The following is a 10,933-nucleotide window of genomic DNA, read 5'->3' on the forward strand; positions in this document are numbered from 1 at the left end:
TGAATAATCTTTAGTTTATTCATTGAACTTTTGAATAGTCAAGTCGCTGCCTGATGATATCTGTTGTTTGATTGAAACAAGTGGCTATTTGTAGCAGCGGGATGTGAGCATGTTTATATAACAATAAACAAGTATTATCAGCTCTTTTTATTGAGCACTATCTAACAACCTCGTTGAATTCATTAGTCCATTACTTTTGAATATAAAAAAACCCGAGTATATATATATATATATATATAAAACTCTTTTTCACCCGAACAAGTTGTAATGCCACTTGGATGTAAGGAGCTACTATCTTGGATCATGTCTAATGGTGGATTGTGGGAAGTTGAGCAGCAAGAAGTCTATTTGTGTTAAATTTAAACTTCTGCATATTAATACAGTTGAAAAGAAGATATGAGGAGAGAATTCTAAAATCTAGTAGCCCATAGGTGAAAAAAAACTACTAGAGTAGAAGGCTTTTCAGCATCTGAAGACGTCTATAGTGAAGAGGTAGAATTTTGCTACTTGTCGGGAGTATATATGTTAGGGAAGTACAAGTGCTGTGAGTTCATCAGAGCATTTGCTTTTGTAACTTAAGTCTATTTCTTCAGCTAATTGCATGCTAGGCTTGCCCTGACTCTGGTTTTGATTAAATCATACGATTAAATATTAATGCGAAGCAAGTTTCTTTTTGCATCAACTTTTTTAATGACCACATCGAGTTTCCTCTAGATTGCTCTTGGATAATATACTATAAGCAACCTAATCGTAGCAGATGAATGTATCAACTGCAATGGATGTACGCTTAGGAAAAATCGAAATGAATTTTAAGGCGTTTAAACTGTTATACTTGAGAAAAACCCTTTATTTAATCGTGTCCCTTAAACACTCCGTGAGAAATTGTTTAACGTAGGAGAAAGAAGTAGCAGAAAAAAAAAAAGAATAGAAAGCAACAGGTCTGCTGGTCATTTAAAAATGTCTTCATTTACATACACATAATGAAGCATAACAGAATCTGGGTAATCGAAGAATATAATGTCGAAGATGAAAAAGACGATGAAGACTAATACAAAGTCAAAGATGAATCAATAGCATGTCTCCTCTACATCCTGTAAGAAATTCTGTTTTATATAGAAGAAAGAAATGCAAGAAAAACAAAAAAACCACAAGTGTGCGGTCATTACAAAAAAAAATAAAAATCATCTTTGCTTACATACGGACAGTGAAGAATGACCAAATCTGAGCAGTGGAAGAATAGAAAGTTTAAGATAAAAAAGACTGCGGGGAATGCAGAAAAAGTCGAAGCTAACAAATAAGATGGAGAAGAATACAAAGATAAATTAATAGCATGTCTTTAAAATATCTCGCAAGAGTTTTATGTAGAAGATGAAAAAGACAGAAGAGGAAGACCAATAGTATGTCCGGTAAACATCTTATAAGAAATTCTGTTAGTACTGTTTGAGGCAAATATTCTAATAATTGGTGTCGTATTGTTGTTTGATTGACGCCATTTTGTATTTAACCGTTTGAAAAATACCACAAGCTGATATTCCCTTTTTCTGAGAAATGCAAACGGAAAGGCAATAGGATTAGCCAGACTTTTTGAAGGGAGCCGTCATTATTTTACGCATTGAAAACAAAAAGCAAATAAACTATGACTAATGTAGAAAACTACTAGGTTATTAATGGGAGAGTGAGAGGAGAAAAAATTGTTCTACCACTGGTAACTAAGACATAGTGTAGATTATGAGGCTCCTAGGAATTGATATAAGATTTTATGGTACTAGTGCACTTACTGATCCGTGCTGAAATAACAAGGTTATCATTTAGAAAGCCGTTTTTAACATGGGGAGGGTGTTTTGTACCTATTCTGAACATTAACCTTACAATTTAATAAAAACATATCTTAAAAATTTAATTAAACTTGAATACTATTTAAAAAAGTAGCACTGATCAATAAGTGCATTAGCACCGATTTTATTATAATGGATGAATGTAACTGCAAATATGTGCAAAAGCTACACAAGATAATGGCTAATAGTCTGATCATAGTGAATTTAAATGTAGCATTTGTATTTGCCAAGATTTTTTTTTTTTTTTAGGGGAATAATTGTTCCTATTTTATGTGTAGAGAGAAGAGATATGTGAAACATATTTTTGGAACTGTTAAACATTCGTTTCTGTAAATATGTTTAAAAGAAATATCTAAATAAACGTACCTATTTGAAAAGATTATATGACATACATTCGTAAAAATAAATATCCAGTCAAACCCCGGGATACGGCATTAAAAAGTAGTAACAAAATACAGTACAGTATATAATCAAATAACATAGATAACACCGTAAGACGCTCGAATGAGTGACTATTCATCATTGACAAAAAGCCTAATCATCCTTATACGTGTGAACATATTAGAAAGATGTTACTATCTGCATGGGCACTAGCAGAGTTGTAGTCTTGGCCTTGCTTCCTATGAACTGTTCCAATATTTTGGATGTGTAATGGTGTATGATCCCACACAGCCGGACGACCATATTTATAAACGATGCTGCTAGGAACTGACGAATCGAATTAATTCACGTTCTGCTTCCAACCAATCAGAAACCAGAATTGCTCCATAAATATTAAAGCTTTTCTGTAACAATTTCACATGTTTTTTCTGTCTCGACACGGTAAGAATATTTTGCTCTGTGGAAATGTCTACTGCAAACAAATCACCTCTCAGGACTTGTGTGTAACAACGAACCATCGGAAACTGTTCTGAAACTAAACATGGCTTACACTTCTAGAGGTTATAGGCCCAGCGTGCGTCTTTATTTCGATGGATCCGAATCAAAATTCGAATTGTGGCAAGTTAAATTTCTAGGATATCTACGAATCCAAAAGCTACACAAAGTACTTCAAATACAACCTGAAAACAGAAACGACCCCGACTTCATTAAAAAGAACGCAACTGTCTTTGCGGAATTAATACAGTGTTTAGATGACCAAAGTCTATCACTGGTAATGAGAGAAGTCCTGGACGATGGCTACAAAGCATTGAACATATTGAGAGAGCATTATTTATCAAAAGGAAAACCCAAAATTATTTCTTTATACACTGAACTGACCTCTCTAAAACGAATGGAAGCCGAAACTATTACTGATTATATTATAAGAGCCGAAACGACTGCAAATTCTTTAAAAATGTCTGGTGAAGTTATAAGTAACAGTCTGTTAATTTCCATGGTCCTTAAGGGATTACCGAGTGATTTCAAGCCATTTACCACCGTGATAATCCAGAAAGAAAAACCCATGACTTTTAGCCAATTCAAGGTAGCACTCAGAAGTTACGAAGAAACTGAAAAAATGATCACAGAAAAAAAAAAAACGAATCCACAAATATCATGAAATTTAAAAATACACACATAAAAACACCAAAATTGAATTATACCCGTTTAGAGTTTTTTTTTAGAGGAAATCAGATTGACATGCTTTTAAAAGAAACCACAAAAATAATAGATGTGCCATATTGATGGCAACAATCTGTCTGATGAGACAATGGTATTCTGCATCTAATCTGGTGTGCTGCAGCATTTACTGTGGTTATAAAGTTCGAAGCTGGAATTGGATCTCCAGAGGCAGGCTTGGGTAGGTAATAAGGAGACCTAGGTTTGCCCAATTATCAGGGTTTCCCTCTCGACTTTGCAGACAAAGTCCAAAGGAAAAGCAAGCCAATACAGTTTTTGCCAGAACAGATTTTCCGGGATAACTCTGGATGATCCCCTAGGGGCCATTATAGGGGTAACAATGTCCCAAAATCGCTCGTCCATTTGTTTGTTCACACTTTTTCAATAACCACTCTTTAGATTTATAAAAAAAAAAAAAAAAAAATTTGCACATACATTAGTAATGGTGAAAGTAATTTTTAAAAAGTTTTTTTTATTCAGGGCCTTTTAAATTCAATATTTCACATCAATCACAAACATAACTTGGCTCACTGCAGTCCACACACTCCCAACTTCATTATTGACATGCCCAATGTCAGTCATCATTTCCTTCGATGACAAACTTACAGCATTCGGTTCAAGGATTCTACCTGCACGTGGCAAGTTTTCCTTTTGTTGATTCATCACAATTGGAACATAAATGCTTCTTGTAGCTTCAGCGTATAATGGCAATGCGCATCAAGGAAAACAATCTCTTTACATAACGTGTATCGCACAAGGTATGTTTCACCTTCACACCATTCACCTTCCTTGACATAGCAGTTCTCTTCCATACCTTTGTCACTCTCGAAATTCTCTTTCCAAACATTCACTCATGGAGTGGGATCCCACATCCTAGGCTTGTTTTTTTCTTACATATTTTTGTATAAAATTATAGAACTAATCTTCTGATAGTCTGTTGCTATTCTACCCTTGTAAGAAAGTAGAAAGTGAAGCTTGGATTTACTTTTGGCAGTGCTTCCCTTATTTTGTTCTCACATTCAATATGCGATGTTTCTGACAGAGGGGAAAGGATTGCTGTTTTCTCTCTTGGCATCTATCCATCTAAAACTTATTGTCAGTAAGTTTTTGACCTTGAATTTGTTTTGTTTTTAAACTCCTTACATCAAGTGGTTTCATACCATGTCCTGAGTGGTTTCCATAAAAATTTAGGAATTATTAGTTATTGTTAATCAAGGGTATTATGATAGGTTTGGAGTTATTATTTATTCCTACTATCTCACTCATTGATAAATGGTGACTCATTAGTATAAAAAAAAAAAAAACTGGAATCTTATATATATATATATATATATATAATATTTTTGTATAAAATATAAAAATTTTTGAAGCTTCAGAACTAATCTTCTGAGTCAGTTGCTACTCTACCCTTCAACCGGTGTCCCATCGATGAAATGTTGCATCTTTCCGCCTGTTTTACAAGTATTTTAATGGAAGGTGCTCCAACGAATGACAAGCCTTTGCTAGACTTTGTAATTCCCTTCCGGGTTCTTGTTTCCCTAAGTGTACTGATATGCAAAAGTTCAAGTATAATGTAAACAGACATCTTGCTATTCAACATAAGTATCTTTGCAAATTATGTGCCACATCATGTCTTCTACATCAAAGAGCACTGTGCCTTGTTTGGGGTGAAAATGCAATTAAAAAAAGAAAAAAAAAGTGGAAAGTCAACTTTAGGTTTATTTTCAGCAGCTTGTAACTATCACTTTCATTATTTTGTCATTTTAGTTTTCCTTGCATGAGCGATATTTCTGACAGACGGAAGAATTGCTGTTTTCTGGGTTGAAATCTATTCCATCTAGCACTTCTCATTAGCAAGTATTTGCTAAAGAAAAAAGTATTTAAATTATCTAATATATTTTTAGCACCTTACATCAAGTGGCTTCATGCCTAGTTTGGAGCGATTTAAAAAAAAAAAAAAAAAATGAAAATTAATTAGTCGTTTTCAATTTATCAAGTCAGCCATATCTTAATTAGTTTCTGTCTATTACTCTCACCCTCTCTCACTGCATGTTGACATCTTACCGTTTTTACTTTATACAGTTTCTATCACTCTCGTTCCCCCCTCTCTCTCTCTTTCTCCCCCTCTCTCTTCCTCTGTTTATTAATAGTCAAGATAATGAAACGAACTATAAACACTTAGAATAGTTCATCATAGGCAATAGGCAACAAGTGTTAATGTAGCACAATGGGAGCTGGAGTTCCCCACAATTGAGTCTTTTGCCTGACTTTATGGTTCTCGTGGGGAAACGTGGAATCAAGAATGTGATATTAAAACATAACGACGAATGTGACCCCTTGCTCAGCTAGGGTTGACAGCTTGGTGACAAAAAGTAATGACTGCAGGGTCAAGGGTCAGATCAATGTTAGTTGACACCAGCTTCGTTAAAGGTTAAAAATCAGAACTCTGTGAAACTAAGGTGCTTATTCAGATTGGCACTTATGGCGATAAACAAAAATGAAGAAAAACTTTTGATGTACCTACTTGTCATGGAATGACGATAATATATTCCAAAACTTGGTCAAGTAGTTTTTGTTTATTTTTGAAAAAGAAATTTGCTGTTTTTTTACTGATAAAGGTCAAAGCCATTTTAATATTCTTCAAATTTTTGTTTGTACCCTTCTAAAAAATTGTTTTCATAATTTGATAAATTTAAGTACACGTTATGTTAATAGATTATTGGATTTTAAATCTTATGTTTTGGTTGTTTTCCCAACATTATCTTAAAAAAAAAAAAAAAAAAAAAAAAAATTATAGTCGGTTGTCTGCCCTTGATTCTGCTATGGTCACTACTCCCCCCCCCCCCCTCATTGACACTGAGTAAAATGTGATTTTCTTGATTTTGAAAAAAAAAAATACTATTTAATCAAATTGTGATTTTTGGAATATTTCATTTTCGTTCCATGACTGGTGTGTACATCATACACACTTTTCTGTATGTTCTTTATTTTTATTGACACCATAAGTGCCAATTTAAATATGCACCGAACTTAATATCAATATTTGTCTCTTTGATTTTAATGTATATCCATGTTTTCTGTCTCCCTCCTTCTTTAGCGATATTAAAGCTCTCAGGAAAAATCAACCAATCTTGCTGGTGGATTCCATTGAATTGTTATTGTTAATAAGGAAAACGGACAAAGCTTTAATTCTCAGCAATGACTTGAAAAGCTGTTAAACCAGATGTTACGAAGGTTAACTGAGGTTTTCTGACACATTAGCTGAAAGCTAGTGAGCAAACTGGCATTCTCTGATAAATGGGAAAGTTAATTTAGTGTGGAAAAGAGAGAAGGATAAGATATTGATTTACAATCCTCTTTGTTTTGGAAAAGAGCGGAAGAAAGGAAAGTTATTAAATTAGATATGCCAATCGTAATAAGAAAGGGGAGCAAATAATGACTCCATAAAAGCAAAGATTTTTGGACGATCAGTAGTCTCCTTTTGCAATGCCTGAGGAATCCACGTTGGTATGGAATGCAAGTAACCAGGACCTGCAAGCAAACTGCCAACTCAACTTTGCCCAGATGAACTTTGTAAAAAGTGTTAAATTGAAAATAGACTCTAGCCATCCAGAAAGTTTCTTAAATCAGCAAGAAATATAACTCACCATTTAATTTTCTGTGTATACAGACTATATATCATATACTATTGGAAAATTTAATTGAATAAGTATATTTTATAAGAAAACAGTTACCAGTGATTTGTTAATCGTTTTCATCTTTTTCATGTTTTGAAAGCGATTCAGTTTTTTACAGACATCAGCAAACCAACCCTTTCCAGCAATGAAGGTTTTCAGCCAATTGGTCATCTTTTGTGAGAGAAGAATCTACTAGCAACGACCAGCAACCAGACAATCAACCTCAGATGTTCCAGAGAGTGAAGGTACTGTTTTAGTATATCTGAAAACCTGTTGATATAGAAATTGTGTTGTGACACACACTTAGAGACCACACATTTTTGTGGACTGGAGCAAAAACTGGCAGTATATGCATGGTACCAGCATCCAGTGAATGCCCAAATATATTTAAGGGGTCCAAGACAATGTTACACGTATGATCTTGTGGTTGGAGATCAAATTTAACTTGTAATGCATAGTGATTGTGGACAACAGTCCATGAGAACAGTACAGGGTTACACCTCTCCCGCTCTCTTTCTTACTTTCTTTCTCTTTTTTGTTAGCACAAGAGATTTAACAATTATAATCTTGATCTCACAGTAGTTGGTTGTGCAAGAACCAGCTCAGTCACAATTTGAGTTTTAAATATATCTTTTGCAATGATTATATAAATTATATCTTTAAAATTAGATTTTAAAAAGCCAGTAGAATGCAGGATTAAAAAAACATTTGTTTATAATATACTTTCTGTAATATAGCATTTTCTTCAGGAATAGAATCCGGTTTTTTTTTTGTTTTTTTTTTTTTTTCCTCATAATTTCTTGTGGTATGTAATTACCAGAAAAGTACAGTTCATATGCAGTTTGAACATTTGAGATTTTCAAACGTTCGATCTGGAGGAGCTCACCTGGTTGTGTGAATCGAACAAGTAGATTTTTTTTTTCTCTATGTAAGCATTGTTTAAATTTAAATCAAATCTAATTTTAGAAAGCAAATATCCAAACTAATTAATATTTTTATTTTTTTATTTTGGTTTGAAATTCTTCAAACCTTACCAGCGAAATCTCCATATTTTAAAGGAAAAAAAAAAAAAACACTAGCTGCTGATTAAAAATTTATCAAACAAAATCTCCAAATGTAATAGGAAAACTGCTACATTAACAACACTGTTCGCTGAGAATTAGTTTTTTATGTTATGACACTAGCTCGGTATACTAACATAAGATGCGGTAGTTAAGAGCCTGACCTGTGAATATGCAGGGTCACGAATGGGAAACCACAAACAGGTGCGATTATCCTGCATAATGGAGGATTTAAAAAAAATCATTTGTTCCTAATCAAATTTTCAGTGATATTTCACCTTCTACAGGAATAAAATCAGTTTGTATATTTTCTTCGTTTCTTGTTCTAAAATTACGGATTTTATTCAAATTTAAACGACGCTTCCATAGAGGAAAAAAATCTTGGATATTTTTTTTATAAGATGCGCCTCATTACAAGTATTCAAATTTCAGTAGCCCAAATAATTCTCTGGAGAGAAAACCCTGCCAGTTAATGACGCCTACTATGACATGATTTACAGCTCCTTAATTGAAGGGGATGTGCATATCATTTACAACTGACGAGCTAGTCATGCCATACCAAGAATGTAACAGCTCTTCAAGAAACCAATTTACTCTTTCTAGCAAATGATCACGTTACACTACTACTATTAAAATAGCAAATAACAAGATATGGGTGGTGACGGTAGCTAAGTGATTAAGAACATGAACTGATAACCTGAGTGTACCAAGTTCGAATCCAAATCCTTTCACAGAAACATCTACAGCAAATCCACGCCTAACTTTCTGTCTAACCTCCTGGAGAGGAGGTCAATAATATAACAAGGTATATGTTTGCAGTGAATTAATCATGAAGTGATTCCTATGAACACTAAAAAGCAAATGGCTATGTTTGTTTACACTCTCTTCTTCTGTTTCATTGGAATTTGCTTTCCTCTTCACTCCCCAAAGCTATTAAGTTTGACATGGATGTATGAACTCAAGAGTATTTTTTAACTAATGGAAATATTTTCATACCTCAAAAGTAACACATACATGTGAAAAAAATAAGCAAATATGAAATTGGGAAGTCTTATAAGACAAACAGCCAAAACTACTCAGACTTCACCAGCTGACTGAACAAAAGGAATATAAGAAAGTCCACTCAACACCCCACCGGAGTGGCAAGATGAAACAACTTGGTGACTTGCATATCAATTTCAACTAACGCACAGCTATACATGCACTAACAAGAACAAAAGATAAATGCACACAGATACGCACTGCCAAATACAGTAGAACCCTGGGATACAGTGGCCCTAGGATATATTTTTTTTTATCCAGATTATGATGTGGAATACAATGTTTTTCCGGACCCTGGTTACGATATTTGCCCCACCTTACGGTATTATTTATGTTTTTTTTTTTTTGTTTTCTTTTTTTAATTTTTTATTTATTTATTTATTTTTTTTTTTTTTTACACAGGCATCACCACATTATCAAGGCCAAGAGGCCACTCAAGGATAAGGGTTAAAGAGTGTACAGTAGAAATTGGACAATATAGTAATCATTAGTAATGAAAATTCGGTAAATTTGATAACTTATATGGAACGGCTCATCAAAAACTTATTTACGTTAGACTTGAGCACAACCATATTGTAGTCAGCTGGAAAGCAGGAAAACGGAAGACAATTCCACAGGCTGCACGAAAGAAGCTTTGTTCATGGAATCTACATTTAGGTTTAGGCACAGATAAAGAGTGGGGGGAATTATAGATAGTGTTTTCAGCTAGACGAGTGTTTCCTGTGAAATGTTGGCGAGGGGGGACCATAGACTGAAGCTCAGTCGAACACTTTCCATTTAAGATTAGGAGTAATGGTCAAGCCCAGAAGCTTGTCAAAACTTGAAGCCTCCTGAAGACGAGAGCTATTCATTTCAATTGATGCCAGATGTGGATCAGAATGTTGATGATGTAAAGAGAGAAACTTGATTTTAGATGCATTAAAAGTAACCAGCCACTCCTTTCCCCATTGTACTACATGCTCAAGATCAGAGGAGAGAGAATCAGAGAGAACTTAGTCGTTTACTGTCTTAGATGTGCTACCATAAATGGTAGTGTCGTCAGCATCAATGTCTACAAATGATGTGAGGATGTGATTTGGAAGATCATTAATATAGATCAGGAAAAGAGTTGGGCCCAGGATGGACCCCTGAGGGACACCAGCATTAATACCCTATCGCAAATTGTTACTTTCCCAACCCGCTTCCCTGATCAGGAAGAGCAACACGCATCACTATTAGATCTGTTTTTGACCACAGCTCCTGATGATTGTGTAACGAAAGCCGACAGCCCACTTGGGAACGCTGATCATGCGGTAATAATGGTTGAAATCGCCCTAAACTCCAGACCCAAAACTGAAGAGCCAGTGCTCAAAACAACGAGATATTATAAAAAGGCTGACTGGGAAGCTATCAGAGATCTTATCAGAGACGCCCCATGGGGAAATATTTTTTCTCTTCCTGCTGAACAGTGTGCAACTGAGACCACTGAATGGTTCAAAACTGCAATCGAAGCGCATGTTCCCATGCGGAAATTCTATAGCAAGCCCCACTCTCCCCAATGGTTTACTTCGACTTGCGCAACTGCCATTGCTCAAAGGCAGCATGCATTCCGCAGGTTTAACCGACATAAGTCCAGTTCAAACAGACAAAAGTACATAGAAGCTAGAAGTAACGTTAAGAAAGAAATAGCGACAGCTAAGAGGGAATTTACGGAAACCACTAAAAAACGCATCGAAGCACA

The sequence above is a fragment of the Euprymna scolopes genome, chromosome 19 (genome assembly GCF_053919585.1).
Source record: "Euprymna scolopes isolate OS-2025 chromosome 19, ASM5391958v1, whole genome shotgun sequence".
NCBI lineage: Eukaryota > Metazoa > Mollusca > Cephalopoda > Sepiida > Sepiolidae > Euprymna > Euprymna scolopes.